Below are 19,489 nucleotides of genomic sequence, written 5' to 3' on the forward strand. Positions count from 1 at the left end.
ATGTAACTATAATAAACAAATCTGACATTATGTGGAGGGGCCAGTTATGTCTGATTTTACAGTTCAAATTAGTGTCCATTATCATTAGTAGCTAACATCATCAAATCATGATGGAGCTCAATTTAACATCAAGTAAAAGATCATACTCATTTCAATGAACCTTAAATGTAAGGATTGCTGAGTGATGCAATCTCAGTTTGCATCATAAAGGCTGCATCCAGATACTATTGGCAATTTCACTGACACACAACACAGAAATCCAGGGCCTCTCGAGTAGCGTCCTATCACCGCTTTTATGCCACGGTGTTAGCGGCTGGATTGGAAACCGTGGGGTGTTCTGTATGGAAAAGAACTTCTAAAACATTCGAAATATTTAAACGTGTTCTAAATCTGTTCTTTTTCTGTGCTTTTCCTCCCTCAGATCAAAAGAATGTGCTGTTGTCCCGGACAAAAGGCGAACCAACAAATTTCCAAATTTTAACATCAAGACCTGCGCTGGCTAGAACACACAACGAAGATTAGAATTTGGCGATAGTAGGCTTTAACCGAGGTGAATCTGAGCATCCTTCTGCATGATGTGTAGAGTTCGATTGAACTACACTGTCATGTCAGACAGGACTGATTTTTTTTAACTCCCAAGCCAGTAGGATCAGTAGGAAAAAAAGTTGTTTTCATGTCTGACCGAACACCGTTTTGGCATGTTAGTAGACCAAGAGCTAATTTTTATTTGATTTGTGATTCACACCTTGATTTTTCTGTCCTCGAAATTCGTCCGATGGTTTACAAAGGTGAATCGAAAAGTCGACTCGGCACAAAACATCCAGCGGAAATAATTAAATCACGTTTTCTGGCTTCTAGTCAAACTAGATTGTATGATAAAAAAGAAGTGGAGATTGACGGATGAATGTTTTGGGTCGATCACCTGAGACCTTTTTAAAAAAAAGCACATTCTTGCAAGCTTTATGTACCGTAACCACCGGCTGAATACCAGACACCGATCTAGAGTGTTATATCAACAGTGTTATTATGTTTACCAGAGATTAATGTTTTTTACAGCGCTTGTTTTTATACATAATTTCACAAGTGTGTGGGTTTTTTATGAAACGTGCCATTTTTATTTGATCATCCATTAGGCCTTGTAGAACGATGAAGCCTTTTTGACTCCTTTGAGAACAGGGTTGCCTTGTTCCTGATGCCCTGTTTCTTTCTATTGCCTTGATCGAGAGAATGTCACCAAGGAGGTTGTCCTTTAGAGCGTATTTTAGCGTTCCAGTCTTCGCCGTACGAAGACTCTAAAATTTAAAGCACTGCTTGAGTATTTGGTTACAGATTGCGAGAATTGGTTCACGGAAAGACAAGGTTAGTGTTGGGTCAGGGTTCGTCTTCAGTTCTCATTTGTGTTGATCTCTATTTCGATTTTGAATTTTTTTTTAATGAATTTTTTTGGCCGCTGTATAACAGAGGTGTTTTAACCATTACTTTGTGCCAAAGTCTTTCTTTTCTCTTTTATTATTATTATTATTTTTTATTTAAATCTGTTTTGACTGGGTATACTGATCATGAAAGACGAATCATTTGTGTAGGCTAGTTTAATTTTACGTACAAACCAGGACGTTCACGTCTTTACGGTGAAGGGTTTTTAGCGCCACAACCAGACTCAAGAGGAAATGAGTAGATGCCCGATTCTCAAAAAATTCAGGGTGGTCTTGAGTCTGGATTTCAGCCTGGTTTTGGTGCACAGACTTGAAAGGATGCACACCATTGCCGTTTCCTCACTAAAAGCCTTATATTTCAGTGTTTGAACCCACACAAACATTCTCTCAATCACAACAAACAATGACAGCAGATGAGATTTTACTCTTCACTCTTATTTTACGCGTATATTAATTAATCATGTTACACTTAATGTTTCGAAGCCTTTGTTTAGAAAATATATTGTGTTGTTTGCATATAAAGATTTAGTTTTTCTTTTGTATTTGAACTGTTTTAGAATGTAGGAAATGAACTATTGTTTTTCTTACTGTCACTTTTACTTTCACATCATGTTTAAGTTCATCATGTCTAGCGAGTAGTGTATTCTTAATTCTTCATGTTAGTTTTTCAGCGTAGAATGTTTGAAATTTCAAAGAATTTTGGTTTTCGTTGAACAAAATGTTTTATCTTGTCTTAAAAAAAAGAGTGAGTGAGTGAGTGACAACGACAGAAAGAGAGTTTATTTGTAGCTATAGTAAGGTTGATATTTTAACCCTGTATTTTGTGTCCACATATACAATTAGCAGCTGATTCAAATGTTATCACTTGATTGATTGGTCGTTATCAGTGGTTATCAGCTGATAGATATGGGCCAGTAGGGGACTTCTGCGCATACTGGTGGGCTCAGAAGGCTGTTATCATCCACCCACATGGTTAACCAGCTGTAGATCAGATACAGCTGTTGCTGAAAGTTAACGAGAATTATTTATATTATTTATTAAATTTCCAATAGATAATATTTGATTATGTCTACCCCTACCCCAACTCTAAACCCAACCATCACAGTAATGTAAAAACACATCTGGATCTGGAGTCTTCTCTATTAGTATAGCTGACTAACCACAAGAATTATTTATATTATTTATTAAATTTCCATTAGATAATATTTGATTATGTCTACCCCTACCCCAACTCTAAACCCAACCATCACAGTAATGTAAAAACACATCTGGATCTGGAGTCTTCTCTATTAGTATAGCTGACTAACCACAAGAATTATTTATATTATTTATTAAATTTCCCATTAGTTGTATTTTATTAACATCTAACGTCTTTTCTGGACACTCAAAGTGCTTTACAAACATTTTGGGGGGGGGAATCTCCTCTTCCACCACCAGTGTGCAGCATCTACCTGGATGACTTGACAGCAGCCAGATCACACAGATGAAGCCAATTATGATATGGATTCAGAGCAATACGAAAGCTATGATTGACAAAGGCCAGTGGGCAAATTTGGCCAGGATGCCGGGGTTAAACCCCTAAACAACCTTGGTTTAATGTCTCATCCGATAGACATTACTGAGCAATATAGAGTACCCTTCACTTAACAGGGGCGTTAGGACACACTCAGATTGCAGGTTGAGCATCCCCCGCTGATCTCACTAACAACACATCCGGCAGCAACTTAGTTTTCCTATGTGGTCTCCCAACCAGGCACTGACCGGGCGCAGACCTGCTTAGCTTCAATGGGCTGCCATGTGAGAGTTGCATAGAGCTCCACATTTTGGCTAAACCCAAACGTTACAGTAATGTAAAAACAGATCTGGATCTGGAGTCTTCTCTATTAGTATAGCTGATTAACCATGATAATTATTCATAAAATTGATTACATTTCCCATTAATTGTATTTTATTAATGTCTACCCCTACACAGGGGTGGATTTATTAAATTGGGACCCTAAGCAATTCCATCCAAGGGGCCCAAGAGTCCTAAAATGCACCCTTTGTACTTTTATTTTATTTTATTTTTTTTTTTTACACCGGTGGTTTCTCCCTCTCCTTTTCTACGTTTTATTTTAATGGCATCTCTACATTTTAAATTATTTGTGTCCTTAAATGAACAATAATAAATAAACTATTTCTTTTTAAAATTAAATCTTTACCTGATTTGACTGCATTTTTGCATAGATGTAATTATTAGCATTAACATTTTGTTTGTTAGACCCTCACCATACAAAACATGATTGAAAACATTATATATGTTATACATTATACCTGTACATGTACAGTTGAAGTCTAAATTATTAGCCCCCATGTTTATTTTTTCCCCCATTTCTGTTAAACGGAGCGTGGATTTTTTTCAACATTTCTAAACATAAAAGTTTTAATAACTCATTTCTAATAACTGATTTATTTCATCTTTGCCATGATGACAGTAAATAATATAGATATTTTTCAGACACTTCTATACAGCTTAAAGTGACATTTAAAGGCTTAATTAGGTTAATTAGGTTAACTAGGCAGGTGAGGGTAATTAGGCAAGTTATTGTATAACGATGGTTTGTTTTGTAGACGATCTTAAAAATATATAGCTTAAAGGGGCAAATTTTTACCTGAAAAAATTAAAAACTGCTTTTATTTTAGCTGAAATAAAACAAATAGGACTTTCTCCAGAAGAAAAAATATTATAGGAAATGCTGTGATTATTAACCATCATTTGGGAAATATTTAAAGTACAAAATAAAATCAAGGGGGAGCTAATAATTCTGACTTTAACTGTATAAATGTCATATATAATATAAAGGTTTAATTTATATGTCTAGGCATTTATGGGGGCCCCAAATTTCCTGGCACCCTAATCACTTATTGGTTACCTCGCTTACCCTGCTTATTGGTTAAATCCGCCACTGCCCCTACCCCGACCCCGACCCTAACCCCAACTGTCACAGTAATTAAACAGTCCTGGATCTGGAGTCTTCTCTATTAGTATAGCTGATTAACCATGTGTATGGATGATACCAGCCTTCTGATCCTACAAGTAGGTGCAGAAGGCCCCTACTGGCCCATATCTGTCAGCTGAAAACCACGGATAACGCCCATTGAATCGAGTGCTAACATTTGAAGCGGGTGCAATTAGCTGGTTAAAGTATCAATTGTACATGCGAAAGAAGTTATTTTCTACTGTATGCATTTCAGAATTAAAATAAAAATCGTCTTGTAATATTTCAAAAAACAAAAAGGAAAAAAAAAACATCCCTCGAGGCCAAAACGAGCAGCAACTTGTCTCTAGAGATTTCTGAATATTTAAAGATGTTAAAAACAAAGGAGAGGGAGGTCACAGGGTCGAGCTGCATACGAGAGAGAGAGAGAGAGAGAGAGAGAAAGAGAGAGAGAGCCATAACTTAAGGGACGAAGGTTGACTTTTTGCACTTCTGTACATAGTCAATATAAAGAAAAGAAAAGGAACATGTATAATATTGAGATCTTATTTTGAATAATAAAAGATTCTATAACTATGAGAAATTTTTCTTAGGATAATTTAAGAATTAGAGTAATAGTCCAGCTAACAGATGATGCTTGCAGAAATACGGCACAGCTCTTTTATTATCATTTCCGACCATCACATTCATCAAAAAATAAATAAAAAATAAAAAATAAACAAAGCTCCGCGTTGCCTGCATATACAGTACACCGACACGTACCGAGAGAATTTGGCATTACACTCCGCCTCGTCATGATTTCCACTGTGGGAAATTGGGATTTCTTTAGCCTACCAATAGACCTTTCAACAAAACAGCGTGTTTGTTATATTATGATGGACTTAAATAACTGCATGACGAGTAAAAATTAACTCTCATAATAGATAATTAAGTACGTAGATAAGTTAATTTCTCACAGTAACTATCATCACCACAGCATAGTGTAAATCAAGTATCTCGATCGATATATCCGAGGCACCGTTCACAGATAACCCATCAGAGTATAACCGTACAGTACAGTTATTACAAAAGGCCTTCAGACCGACTCTAGATGCTAAAAGATGTCCACTTAACACACGACAGAAGAGTTGCTTTCTTATATGGTAATGTGCCTTCAGCAGGGAAAGGACACCGACAATACACACACACACACATAAATACAACAACAAATGAAATGAATGTAACTGTCAAATCCTCCGCTGAGGTCAGCGTTTTACTCATTTGAGGTTGCTGCACAAGAGCTATTAAACCAAAGCATCACTTTTCCTTCACTTAACTCAATGCCTAAAAGCTGGTGGGCCGTCCCGTCCCGGACGCCCCAAAAAAATCCATAGGTGGTCCTGCCTGCTGAAAGCACTTGCTTGGATGCTTAACGCCCTCCATGGAATCTTACACCTGCCCTTTGCTTATAGTTGCTGTAAGATATTGTGCTGCATTCTAAAAGACTTGTTTTATGCACATTTATTATTGTTAGAATTGACTCTTACTGTTATGAGTTTAAAAAAAACTTAATAAAACAAAATGGATTTGCTCAAGACGTGTCTGTGTGCTGTTTTTCAATTATTGAGCTGTTATTGGGTCTATACAAAAAACTAGATCTCTGGTATTTAACATTTGTATGTTGTGTTAATCAAAACAATATCATTCCTTCCTTAATTTTCTTGGTCACACTTGACAATAAGGTTCATTAGTTAATGTTAATTAATGCATTTACTAACATGAACAAACAATGAACAGTACATTTACTACAGTACTTATTCATGTTAGTAAATGTTAGTTAATGAAAATACAGTAGTTCATTGTTTGTTAACTCATGGTGCATTAACTAATGTTAACAAGCATGGACTTGAATGTTAATAATGCATTAGTAAATGTTTAATTATGATTAATAAATGCTGTACATGTGTTGTTCATGATTAGTTCATGTTAGTAAATGCATTAACGAATGAACCTTATTGTAAAGTGTTACCATTTTCTTTTGGCCTAGTCCTTTATTTTTCAGGGGAACAGCGGAATGAGCCACCAACTATTCTGGCATATGTTTTATGCAGCGTCCAATTTTGTTTACCCAATTCACCTACAGCGCATGTCTTTGTGGGAAACTGGAGCACCCGGAGGAAACCCCTGTCAACACAGGGAAAACATGCAAACTCCACACAGAAATGCCAACTTTCCTAGCCTGGACTCAAACAAGCGACCTTCTTGCTGTGAGGCTAACCACTGAGCCACCGTGCTGCCAAAACAATATTGAATTGTTAAAGTGTTGCATGAAGAACTGTTGCAAACAATTTATTTGTGTTGAATTTAAACAAACAAATTAAATTCAATAATGTTCAACTTAATTTTTTTGTTTAAATTCAACACAAATAAATTGTTTACAACCACTTAACGTAAAAAATTGAGTAAATCCAAGGAATCATCTTTAAATAATTTTTTCAGTGTGTTTTAGCCTCATAATATTTTATTCTTGTTCAAGTTACTCATTTAAAATGAGCTGAAACAACTCAATTCTTCAGCTTTTTTTTTTTGGTTTGGGCTTAATTGTTTATGCTAAATTTGCTTAAATTTGTTAAGTTAACTTAATCAATTTGTGTTGGGACAACATGATTGATTTGGGTGGATTTCTGCATTTTTTACAATGCATATTGATGGTACACAAAACCTTGGGGACATTCTTATTTCGTATGGTAATGTATATGTATATGACAATGTTCATGTATTTGGTCTTGTTGGTATAGATCTGCTACGCTGCTGCTGCTGCCTTAATTATTATGGCAGAGCAAGTACCGAGACCTGCTACTGCCAGTATATACACATACAGTTGAAGTCAGAATTATCCACCCCCCCCCCACCCCCCCTGATTTATTTAATCTTTACCATGATGACAGTAAATAATATTTGGCTAGATATTTTTCAAGACGCTTCTATACAGCTTAAAGTGACATTTAAAGGCTGAATTAGGTTAACTAGACAGGTCAGGGTAATTGGGCAAGTTAATGTTTGACAATGATTTGTTCTGTAGACTAGGGGCTAATAATTTTGACATTAAAATGGTTTAAAAGAAATAAAAACTGCTTTTATTCTGGCCGAATTAAATCAAATAAGACTTTCTCCACAAGAAGAACAAGTCATTTGGGAAATATTCAAAAAATAATAATTCAAAAGGGGCTAATAATCCTGAGTTTAACTGTACATGCCGTCTGAGAATATAACACGCTGCTGCTGCAAACACTCCCTAGTTTTTTGCAATTTTGCAATTAAACAAATCAACAAAAAGTCTCACATGTTTTGCGATCCTGCAAAATGCTTAATTTAAACACAAAATTATCGTAAAAATGTAAATAATCTCATAAAACATCAAATTCCAAACCCTAAAATCAAATCATACTTATTTCAGTTTGCAAGTAATTGTTTTACGTGAATTACAGACGTTGCATATGCAGCACACCTAATGTATTCGAGTGTCTCTCGAAAAACTATATCTTGCCTGCGCCCTCACAAGCATTACATTACATGGCAATTGTTTTGCAGCCTGTCAAGTAAGCCGACGCGGATGAATCGTGAGTGATTTACATGTGGTCAGCGCAAAGATGGGATTAGACATCATGTGGCGCATATTGGGTGTGTTGTGCATTTGACACACTTCAGACTGCAAAAGAAAGTGGGAGCAAAAATCGAACAAACGGAGCAATGGAACAGACGGAAACGCAATTTTTTATATTTATTTTTTATTTTAATTTTATTTTTTATTCGCAAAATAGTCCACACATTTCTGGGAATTACCACCACAAAATATGTCATTTTTGTCACAAAACATCATTTAAAAAAATCATGAAAATCTAGGGGGTCCGGTTAATGACGCAGGAGCAGCTTAGGTGACCAATCAGCCTGCACGCACACGAGTTTCATGGCAGAAAATTCACATTTAATCGGTGGTTTTTGTTTAAAGTAAGCATGCATTTTTCTTTTAATAAGCATTTGTTCTGTTGGCAAGGCTTAAAAATGTTTCCCTGTTTAATTTTTTCCAAATGTTACTGCATTTTATAGTTTTTGTAGTCATACAAACTGCTCAATAGGGTTGTTTTATGGGCTTCATGTGACATTTTGGTCATTTTTATTTTCTTTTTATAAAATATTCTAGGATTAAGGGTTAGTTCATCCAAAACCAGTGCTTAATTTGTAAATTGCAAGGTCCTGGACAAGATCGGGGTAACGGATCCAGCGGAGGAGGGAGAATTACCAGAGGAGGGAGAGGTGTCGTAAACGAAGGACGAAAGTGAAGAGGGTTGGGGAGTCGCAGAAGAAAGTGAAGATCAGGGGGGTGTGGGGACAGAGGTGCATGTGAGGAGGGGGATCGGTAAAATTATGTTTTAAATTGTTTGAAATAATATTATTAAGTAATATTATCAATTACTCACACTTCACTTGTTCCAATCCTGTTTGAGTTTCTTTCATCTGTTGAACAATACAGAAGATATTTGGAAGAATTATGGAATCCTGTAACCATTGACTTACATAGTATTATTCCTATTAATAAAAGTCAACTGTTACAGGGATTCAGCTTTCTTCAAATTATCTTTTGAAGTGTTGAACAGAGGGTAAGAAACTCATCAAGGTTTGGAGCCACTTGAGAGAGTGTAAATAAGTACAATTTCTTTTTTAGGTGAACTTTCTCTTTAACGTTATTGCAATAAAGTAAAGGGAGATGGATGTTCCAGTAAAAAGTGAATGGCCTAAAAAAAAAAATTCCCAACAAATGAACAGAAATGAGGTGCTTAATGCGCAGATTAACTTCAGTCCCTGCTCAAATATAAAACCTATCACTAAAATATAATATAAAAAAATTTACTAAATAGACTGAATCTGAGATTTACAAGCAGCTTAAAATGAAGCAGCTCATTTTTCAAACAATGTCATTTAGCCAAAACTAACCATGGGCCTGTTTCAGTAAGGAGGTTCAAACAACTCGGAGTTTAAACTTGACCTCTGAGTTGATTTACTGAGAGATTAAAAACTCTGAGTTTTCGGTTTCAGAATAGCTGATCTGAGCTGGGTCAATCAACTTCGAGTAGACCAACTCAGAGTTAAGCGCGCACACCGTTACTATAAAAAGGCATTATCAATGGAGTGCAGATATTACTAGTGACCATGGCAACATCTGAAAAAAAGAGATCACCATTTCTTTCCCCAGCTGAACTTGATCTGCTCATGCAAAGTTTTATGAGTGTATATATGTAACGGAGTTAAAATAAGGGTTAAATTCATGGTTCAATTGGGAACACTTACCATTGGTTTTTACCTGCAATAGCGTCCATCACAGTAGGGGGCGTTGCTACGTAATTCACCAGCAGTTCTGAGAAGCCTCTCTGCTGGTAAGCTGCTTTGGTGATCGCTGGTTAATGAGTTATTAATTATCAGGCATTTGTGAAACGTTTAAACTCTGTTTATTTCACTTTAAGACACTGATATCACCAGAGCTGCAAACCAACTAAATCTTTGGTGCTGTGTTTGTCCCAGGTATGTTTAATTACTATTTTGTGATGTTCTGTGTTAGCTGTAGCACATATGCTACATATTCCACGTGCTAGAATTATGTGTTTTGCTGTTTATGAGTATTTATTCTGTTCTGTCGTTCCTTTTCTTAAAAAAGTGTTGATTATTGGTCACATAAGCTTACTGTTTATTTTCACTAAAGTTTGCTGTATTGAAATAGTGATTTGGATGAGAGATGAATAGAGGCAGTTTTATTTAAATTTCATGTATGTTTTATTTACATTTATAACCACTATACATCACAATGTATAAGTTTAGACAAAATGTAATGTACCAGCAGTTCTGAGAAGCCTCTCTGCTGACACTGATATCACCAGAGCTGCAAACCAACTAAATCTTTGGTGCTGTGTTTGTCCCAGGACAATAAAAGAAGTTTAAGTGACCACACCTACCTGACTCGCAGCATTCTTCAGCATCCCAGCGCCTACACACAGTCACATTGGTGCCGTGACTCGTTGTTTCTTCAATCAACATGGCGTCTGAAGCGGCCGAGGATTCACCTTAAAGTTTCATTGGGAGTCAGGTGGACTGTTTTGCTCAAGAACTGTGATCATTTATTTGAAAAGTCGAAATTTTATTCACTCAGTGACTGCATTTATCAGATTTTACTATTAAGGACAATTTTTCTTTTTTTTATCAGCTGCATATTTGTGGATTTTGATGTTTTTCTATTGATTTTGGGTTAAGATTTTTGATCAGTCATTCACAATGAGCAATATTGATGGTTTTCATACACCTGTATGTCGAAGTAAAGGTAGAGGATGGGGTTTGTTAAAAGTGCCACAGTCTTTACAGGTCAGTGAGCCTAATGTACAGCACGATGCACATGCAAATACAGAAAATGATTTACCAAATTTAGATATGTTGGATTGTGAGGGCCTGCCTAATAGTCATGTGTCAAATGCTTCAATGGAGCAACAGGGCGTGTTTTCATCTACCCCATTTCCTAACTCACAGCCTCCGAATGTAGTCGCAGCAATGTCTGACATAATTAGTCAAGTTGGTCAGCAAATTGCTGATAGTATAGTGACTAGATTAAACCAAACACATTCAGTTGAGACACAGCCAGTGATTGATTCACCAAAACATGTGACTACAGATAATACGAGCTCACAAATGCTGGACTTATTACAAAGCCAGATGTCATTTTCCAGAAATGTGAAAGAACCTCCAAGCTTCAGAGGTGAAATGTCTGACACTGTTGACTTAAATGAGTGGATAGATATCGTCAGGGACTACATTAAGCGGAACAATCTGAGGAAAGAACAGCAAGCTGAGGAGATTATGGTTCATCTGAGAGGCAAAGCAAGAGATGTGGTTAAGTTTGGAATAAGGAACAGCGATGTTAACATTATGCATAACCCTGATGCAATCTTTAGTATTCTCAGGAAACATTTTGAAGCTGCTCCCTGCTCTCCTCTACCGCTGGCAGATTTCTATACCACACTGCCTGGACCAGACGAGGGTGCTTATGAGTACTGGTTGAGGTTAAACCGGGCAGTTGATGTTGCTGCTGATCGCCTGAAGGAACAGGGAAAAGTGCTGGATTGTCCAGGAACTGAGGTAACACGCATGTTCATCAGACATTGTCCTTGTAAGGAGCTTGCCATCACTTTTCGATCTAAAACGATGGATCAATGGACTGTACAAGAAGTTCATAATATTCTCAATGAATATCACTCTGAAACCAGCCTTGTCGCTGCAGTCAGAAATACAGCATCCATTAAAATTCCTGTTAACAGAACTGAAGTGGAACTCCCAACAGCAGCACTTCCACCTACCTCTAATGTTCAGCAGTCCAGTTCCTTGGAAGTTTCTGCATTAGAGCGAGTCATGAATTTACTGGAAAAAGTCCTGTTAAAAGAAGCCAACAGCAATGAGCCAAGTCGACGATCAAAGCCAAATGTGAGTTTACCCCGAATAAAAGGTTTAAATGATCTACCATGCACTGTCTGTTTAAGTCCTGATCACTCCGGCTTCACACACTGTCGGGAAAAAAAGCTGTGTTTTCAGTGTCACTCACCTGACCATTCCCGCCTTGGTTGTCCTGAGAGAGTAAAATCTCTGTCATCTCATGGGCCGGGAAACTAGCAGATCTACACTCAGGGGAGGATGGTGTAGATCATAAAAACATTCCTCCCAATCAGTGTTGTATGAGTGACCCGGTCTCAGTTTATAATCTTACTAATTCTGTTGAGCCTGCAGGAAAAATTATCATTTATCAGAACACGCACAAAGTACAGAAAATTGATAGTCTGTTTTACACACCTGCTACGATATGGAGTGACCTTCAACTGAAAGCTATGATTGACAGTGGCTCCATGGCATGTACACTGAGCGAAACTGCTGAACGTCAGCTGTTGCAGCACAAACCCAACTTACAAAAACTCCCTACCAACGATGTTGTCATTATCGGTTGTGGCGGACAACGTGTCATCCCAAAAGCAATGTATGAACTTGAACTTACAGTTTATCCCTGTACAATGGTTGTTTCAGTTTTAGTTGTCCCAGGCCAAACTGATGATTTAATTCTGGGTAGCAATGCTATCAAATGGCTAATTCAAAAAATAAAGGAAACAGATGGATACTGGAGACTTGTGTCCAGCCCAACTAACCCTGATGATGCTGAATGTCACCAGTTTCTGTCCCTGCTTTCAAATGTTGAACGCTGGAAAGGAGGAGACATGCCAGACAAGGTGGGCACAGCAAAGTTAAGGGAGAAAATAACTCTACAACCAAATCATGAACATCTGGCTTGGGCTCAGCTTCCTGTATCAACCACTATTTCTTTAGGGAGCACAGTTATCGTTGAACCAACCCTATCTAAATGCCGTCCAAGAAATGTTATCATAGGGAGAGTCATCACACCTATGTGGGGCAGTAGATGGGTGCCATTCAAAATAATTAATCCAACAGAGAAAGTGATCATCCTTAAGAAGAACACTAAAATCGTGGATGTTTTCACTTGTATAGCTGTTGAAGAGTTGTCTGTACCCGAGTCCATTAAGTGCAATGTTCAGTCTGCTGAGAGTCCCATAGTCCATGTGCATTCCAGTGAGGAGAGAACTGCTGTGCTGGATAAGTTGGGATTGAAAGATCTGGATCTGGAAGCTTGTGAAGTATCTGATGAGTGGAAGGACAGACTTCTGAATCTCATTGAGAAATATGAGTCAACATTCTCACGTAGTAAAATGGACTGTGAAGAGGCCACTGACTTTGTCCACAAAATTCATCTGGTCGACGAAAAGCCATTTAGACTCCCTTATCGCCGTGTGGCTCCCTGCTACTATGATAAGCTGCGTACTGTCTTGAGTGAAATGGAATTAAAGGGCATTATAAGGAAGTCTCAGAGTGAATATGCATCTCCACTAGTTTTAGTATGGAAAAAGGATGGTGACCTCCGTATTTGTACTGATTTCAGGTGGCTGAATGCAAAGACCGTAAAGGATGCCCACCCATTACCACACCAGTCGGATGCACTCGCAGCTCTGGGAGGTAATGTTTTCTTTTCTACCATGGACTTGACCTCTGGCTTCTATAATGTTCCTTTGTTTGAGGAACATAAGAAGTACACGGCTTTCTCGTCTCCTTTTGGCCTCCATGAGTATAACCGTTTGCCTCAGGGCCTGACTAACAGTCCAGCAACATTCATGAGGATGATGATGTCCATTTTCGGTGATGAAAACTTCTCTAGCCTCCTTTGTTACTTGGACGATTTGATGGTTTTTGCTCCAAATGAGCATATAGCCCTAGACAGACTAGAACTTGTCTTTTCACGCTTGTCTAGGCACAATTTGAAACTAGCGCCTAAAAAGTGCAAGTTCCTAAGAAGGTCCGTAAAATTCTTGGGACACGTCGTCACTGAGGATGGTGTTCAGACTGACTCTGAAAAGGTGAAAGTAATCAGTGATATCCAAATTGTTGATCTTATGGAAGCAGATGGTATAACTCCTTCTCAAAAGAAAATCAGGTCTTTCTTGGGCATGATTTTATACTATCAGCATTTCATACAGGACTGTTCTGCTAAAGCAAAACCTCTTTTTAATCTCCTATCAAATCAGGCTCAAAATAAAGCTCGCAGGAAGTCTGGACGTTTGAGGAAGTCACTGAACGTAGTTAAGCTTTCACATGAGGATTGGACTAGTGACTGCAACACAGCTTTTGAAACTTTAAAGCAGGACCTACTTCACAGCGTTACTCTTGCACACCCTGATTTCAGCCATCCCTTCATTCTCTCTGTTGACGCTTCATTTGATGGAATAGGAGCTGTGTTGTCCCAAGTGCCACCTGGTGAGAAAATTGCACGTCCAGTTGCTTTTGCAAGTAAAACACTTTCTAAGTCCCAGATAAACTACCCAGCGCATAGACTCGAATTCCTGGCTTTAAAGTGGGCTATTTGCGACAAGTTTAGCCATTGGCTAAAAGGAAGACATTTCACAGCATGGTCCGATAATAACCCTTTGACCTACATTCTAACTAAACCCAGATTGGATGCGTGTGAACAGCGATGGGTGGCAAAGCTTGCTGCATACGAATTCGATCTAAAGTATGTACCAGGTGCAAAGAACGTTGTAGCAGATGCTTTAAGTAGAGAGCCCTTTGTCAAGTCTTGTGTCAGCCATCGTCTGTTGAAAGAACCATACATTTCTCTTCTGGATGAGGTCAATGGTGTTGTTACTGGTACTGTGCAAGATGCCTTTCGTGTTTCCAACCACTGTCAAAATGTGCTAGCTTGCAACAACGATCAGAATGAAAATGAAATGCAGGATGTGAACAACTATTGCTCTGGATCTTTTGGAGCTGATGAAGTTTCTGCTGCATTAAGTGCATATTCTGGGGATGTGGTTGGTCTTTTACCAGCAGCCAATCCAACGTTACCCCAATTTTCTTCTGAAGACCCATCTGTAACAATCCCACTTTCTAGACTTTCCAACCTCCAAGAGCAGGACAGTATACTTGGAAGAGTCATTAACTATGTTCTGAGAAGTAGGCGTCCCTCAAAGAGAGAAAGGACAATGGAACCTAAATCTGTGACATTCTTGTTAAAGCACTGGAAAAAGCTTAAAATTCGTAATCATGTGCTGTACAGAGTAAAAAGGGATCGGCTAATGAATAGAAAAGTCTTTCAGTATGTTGTACCTGCTTCCTTGAGACTTGACGTTCTGCGTGGCGTTCATGATGCCTCTGGTCACCAGGGGTGTGCGAGAACTCTCTCTCTTGCAGCTGAAAGATTCTTTTGGCCAGGGATGAGTAAGGATATTAAATCATATGTAAAGAACTGTCAGAGATGTATTGTCGGGAAAACTCCAGAGCCAGATGCTCGTGCACCTCTTGAGCGAATTCGAACCTCTGAGCCTATGGAACTGGTCTGTATTGACTTTTGGAGTGCTGAACAAACTTCAGGAAAGACTGTCGATGTCTTAGTTGTGACAGATCATTTCTCAAAAATGGCACACGCCTTCCCGTGTCACAACCAGTCTGCGAAGCAAGTTGCCCGTCGCCTTTGGAATGATTTCTTTTGCGTTTATGGATTCCCAAAGAGAATACATTCGGACCAAGGTGCGAATTTTGAAAGCAAAATGATTAGGAGCCTGCTTGAAATGGCTGGTATCCAAAAATCGCACACCACACCATACCACCCAATGGGTAATGGTTTAGCAGAACGTTTTAATAGAACTCTGGGCAATATGATAAGAGCACTTCCAGTTGAATCCAAGGCAAAGTGGCCGCAACTTCTCCAGACTTTAACCTTCAGCTACAATTGTACTGTACATGAAACGACTGGGTTTGCACCCTTTTATCTCATGTTTGGACGTATTCCAAGGCTGCCAATCGACATTATGTTTCAGCATGTCCTTTGTGATGAAAGAGTGGTCAGCCATCATGAGTTTGTCACCACACTGAGGAGAGACTTGAGCACAGCTGCTGAAATTGCCCGAAAGCACAGCCTCAGAGAACAGAACCGCCATACCATCCTTTACAATCGGAAGGTCAAAGGTGCACCCTTAGTAGTGGGAGATAGAGTTCTGCTGGCGAATCGTGCATTGAAAGGCATGAAGAAGGTTGCAGACAAATGGGACTCTGTTGTGTACGAAGTGCAGTCAGTGAGACCAGAGATTAATGTGTACAGGATTAAGGATTCTCAAACTGGCAGAGAAAAAGTTGTGCACAGGAATCTGTTGCTTCCAGTGAGTTTCCTCTCTTGGGATGTTGGTGAAGAGGAGTCTGTTTTGTCAAATCCCACTTGCGCTACTCGTGGCAGTCCTCTAGATCCTGCTCTGATGGAGAATGCCGATTCTGTTTCAAAGACATCAGAATGGTTGTTAAGAATGGATGATTCACAGGAAGATGATGAAAGAGATACCAACTGTGGAGCTTCTGATGTCCACATTGAAATGACTGCTTCAGAATGTTCTGAAATTGACCAACACAGTCTTGAACCTGTTCAAAGTACAAAGAACTTACCTGATACTGAGTCACATGAGTCCTCAAGCTGTGTCAAAGTCCCTGAAAACAGAACTGTTTCTGTCATTTGCAATCAGCCCACTAGCACACACACAAGCCACATAACCACTCGCTTAGGGAGACTAGTTAGACCTCCTGACAGACTGATTTGTGAAATTGATCAGCAAAGACTTGTAGAGAGTGATCCAAACAGTGTTGCACAAATAGCCTTTCAGGGCTCAAATTTTGTTGATTTGATAAAAAGCATATTTTCTTAGTACAATTGAGTCCAAATGTTCATTTATATTTAAGCCAATTGAGGTGTTGTGAGTTTAATTGTGAAGAGTTTTTTTTTCTGAGAAGTCTGAGAAGTTTGAAAAAAGGAATAAAAAAAGAGCAGATATACATGGGTTACTTTTGGGAGCGTGTAGGCTGCACCTCCTGTAGTCTGTGTTAAGCGTGGGACTTGGTACCATTCCATACTTACACACTTCCTAGGAAGAGATTGACATTCTGACATACTATGATGTAATGCTCTTACAAGCACATCTTTTTTTTTTCTTTCTGCAATCTATGTGGTTGTTCTCTTTTTTACATATACTGTTTATAGCCCAATTTTACAGAATTTAAGGGGGGTGTATGTAACGGAGTTAAAATAAGGGTTAAATTCATGGTTCAATTGGGAACACTTACCATTGGTTTTTACCTGCAATAGCGTCCATCACAGTAGGGGGCGTTGCTACGTAATTCACCAGCAGTTCTGAGAAGCCTCTCTGCTGGTAAGCTGCTTTGGTGATCGCTGGTTAATGAGTTATTAATTATCAGGCATTTGTGAAACGTTTAAACTCTGTTTATTTCACTTTAAGACACTGATATCACCAGAGCTGCAAACCAACTAAATCTTTGGTGCTGTGTTTGTCCCAGGTATGTTTAATTACTATTTTGTGATGTTCTGTGTTAGCTGTAGCACATATGCTACATATTCCACGTGCTAGAATTATGTGTTTTGCTGTTTATGAGTATTTATTCTGTTCTGTCGTTCCTTTTCTTAAAAAAGTGTTGATTATTGGTCACATAAGCTTACTGTTTATTTTCACTAAAGTTTGCTGTATTGAAATAGTGATTTGGATGAGAGATGAATAGAGGCAGTTTTATTTAAATTTCATGTATGTTTTATTTACATTTATAACCACTATACATCACAATGTATAAGTTTAGACAAAATGTAATGTACCAGCAGTTCTGAGAAGCCTCTCTGCTGACACTGATATCACCAGAGCTGCAAACCAACTAAATCTTTGGTGCTGTGTTTGTCCCAGGACAATAAAAGAAGTTTAAGTGACCACACCTACCTGACTCGCAGCATTCTTCAGCATCCCAGCGCCTACACACAGTCACATATACTTAAAAAGAAGCAACCATCAGTGAAACAGAGACAGCCTGGGAAAACAGCTGCTCAAGTTAATGCGTAATTTTTTATTTAAATTATTTAAACATTTAAGTATAATAAAATAAGTAATATAATGTGTGACGTTTATACTTTTTTCTAAACTTTTATACACGTTTATCAGTTTTAATAGATTTAACAGTGCACTTGTGTGTCTGCCTTTTTATTGATCAAGTGATAGAGGTTGATATAACACTAAGAACCTAAGCAGTGCTAAAAATAATTTTTAGACAGAATAATAATCCCATTAATCTAGTAACAGTGCATGTCGAAGGTTAAGCTAAATATTTATGGAAAAAAGGACAAGCCTTGTACGTGACTTTGTTCTGTGTGTGACAAAAAATGTAGGCAATAGCTGTGTTTCCATCAAAATACAGGCTTACATAAATTTGTGCAAAACTGGAATAATGCCTAAAAGATGCAAATAAAGCAGCGTTTTTATCCAACGAGTCAAAGAGAACACAATCGTCACTTCCTGATTAACTTGCGCCAAATATCAACAGTAAAAACAGAATTTACTGTGGTAGAACAAGCTGTGTTAATGATTTTTTATTTAATACTTGCGCCTCAGAAGACACAATGAACACGTGGGGGTGTTTGAAGCCAGACGCGGCCGATCTTGACACGCTCCAGACGCTCGGAAGTAATTAATAATATACACTAATACTGAAACAGTTAAGGCATTTTAGAATGACTAAAACAACATTTAAGATGTTCTACTGGGTGCTCAGTCAGCTGGTTTGTCCATTTACATACATTTTCATCATCATCTCTAACAAACCTTTTTTTAATGTAGCTACATACTGTAATTTGTTAAGTGCACTTCGTAGTTTATGCGCATCTTTTCTTATCAAATAAAAGTTTAACCTACTCAGTTATGCAAATGTATTATTATGAATATTTTCAAAAGTTATGTGAATCATGACGTTTCCATCAATCGTTTTTATGGGCATCTCCAAAATGAGCTCTAAAATGTGTGTGGAAATGTAAGACTAATGCGAGAAATACGCTTCATCTTTAAAAAAGGGGAGGAGACCGACAGAAACTCAGAGTTTAGAGAATAAAACCTGCTCCAGACCAGGTTAGATTCACAGAGTAAGTTACCACAGTAACTGACTCTGAGTTGAAGTTACCTTTCTTTCAGAAACAGGCTTGACTTACCCTGATTTATTGAGTTTAACAAACCTGCCATTTTGAAACCGAAAACCCAGAGTTTCTCTCATTTCAGGGTTAAAATACTCTGAGTTTTCACTTAACCTCCTTTCTGAAACAGGCCCCAGGGGTTACCTTTTCTGATACACAACAGAAACAAAGTCATGTCACACTTGATCCCTCAGAAAAGGTCACTTGTTATTAGAAGTGTGGTAAAATATTGATATGATGCTTGCAATAATGCAGCCAGAATGCACAGGTGTTATTGAATGACTTTCAGCAGATAAAGATGCTGTTTGCTGTCAGATGTAGTTATAAAGTCTACCAACAGGGGTCATGATAACATCATCATACACCCTTCGAGTCCAATCCGAGCATTTAAAAGAGCATAGGCTCACGATTTTAAATACTTGATCAGTTAAAGGGAAAATTATTATAAAGTG

At 38.1% G+C, this 19,489-nt stretch overlaps 2 protein-coding genes across 53 annotated transcripts in view; one reads left to right on the top strand and one right to left on the bottom strand.

Moving 5' to 3' along the window:
* The window catches only part of mbnl1 (muscleblind-like splicing regulator 1), a 163,677-nt gene extending 157,694 nt beyond the window's left edge, over positions 1-5,983 (top strand). For 29 of the 52 annotated variants that reach the window (XM_087240062.1, XM_087240068.1, XM_087240075.1 and 26 more), the window contains one exon: positions 422-2,152. The gene's annotated coding sequence lies outside the window, so the exon portion shown is untranslated. 52 annotated transcript variants of the gene reach the window in all.
* ftr05 (finTRIM family, member 5) overlaps positions 1-19,489 on the bottom strand; it is a 393,850-nt gene that overhangs the window by 343,305 nt on the left and 31,056 nt on the right. The window lies entirely within an intron of this gene.

This window comes from Danio rerio, chromosome 2 (assembly GCF_052040795.2).
Source record: "Danio rerio strain M-AB ecotype USA chromosome 2, GRCz13ab, whole genome shotgun sequence".
NCBI lineage: Eukaryota > Metazoa > Chordata > Actinopteri > Cypriniformes > Danionidae > Danio > Danio rerio.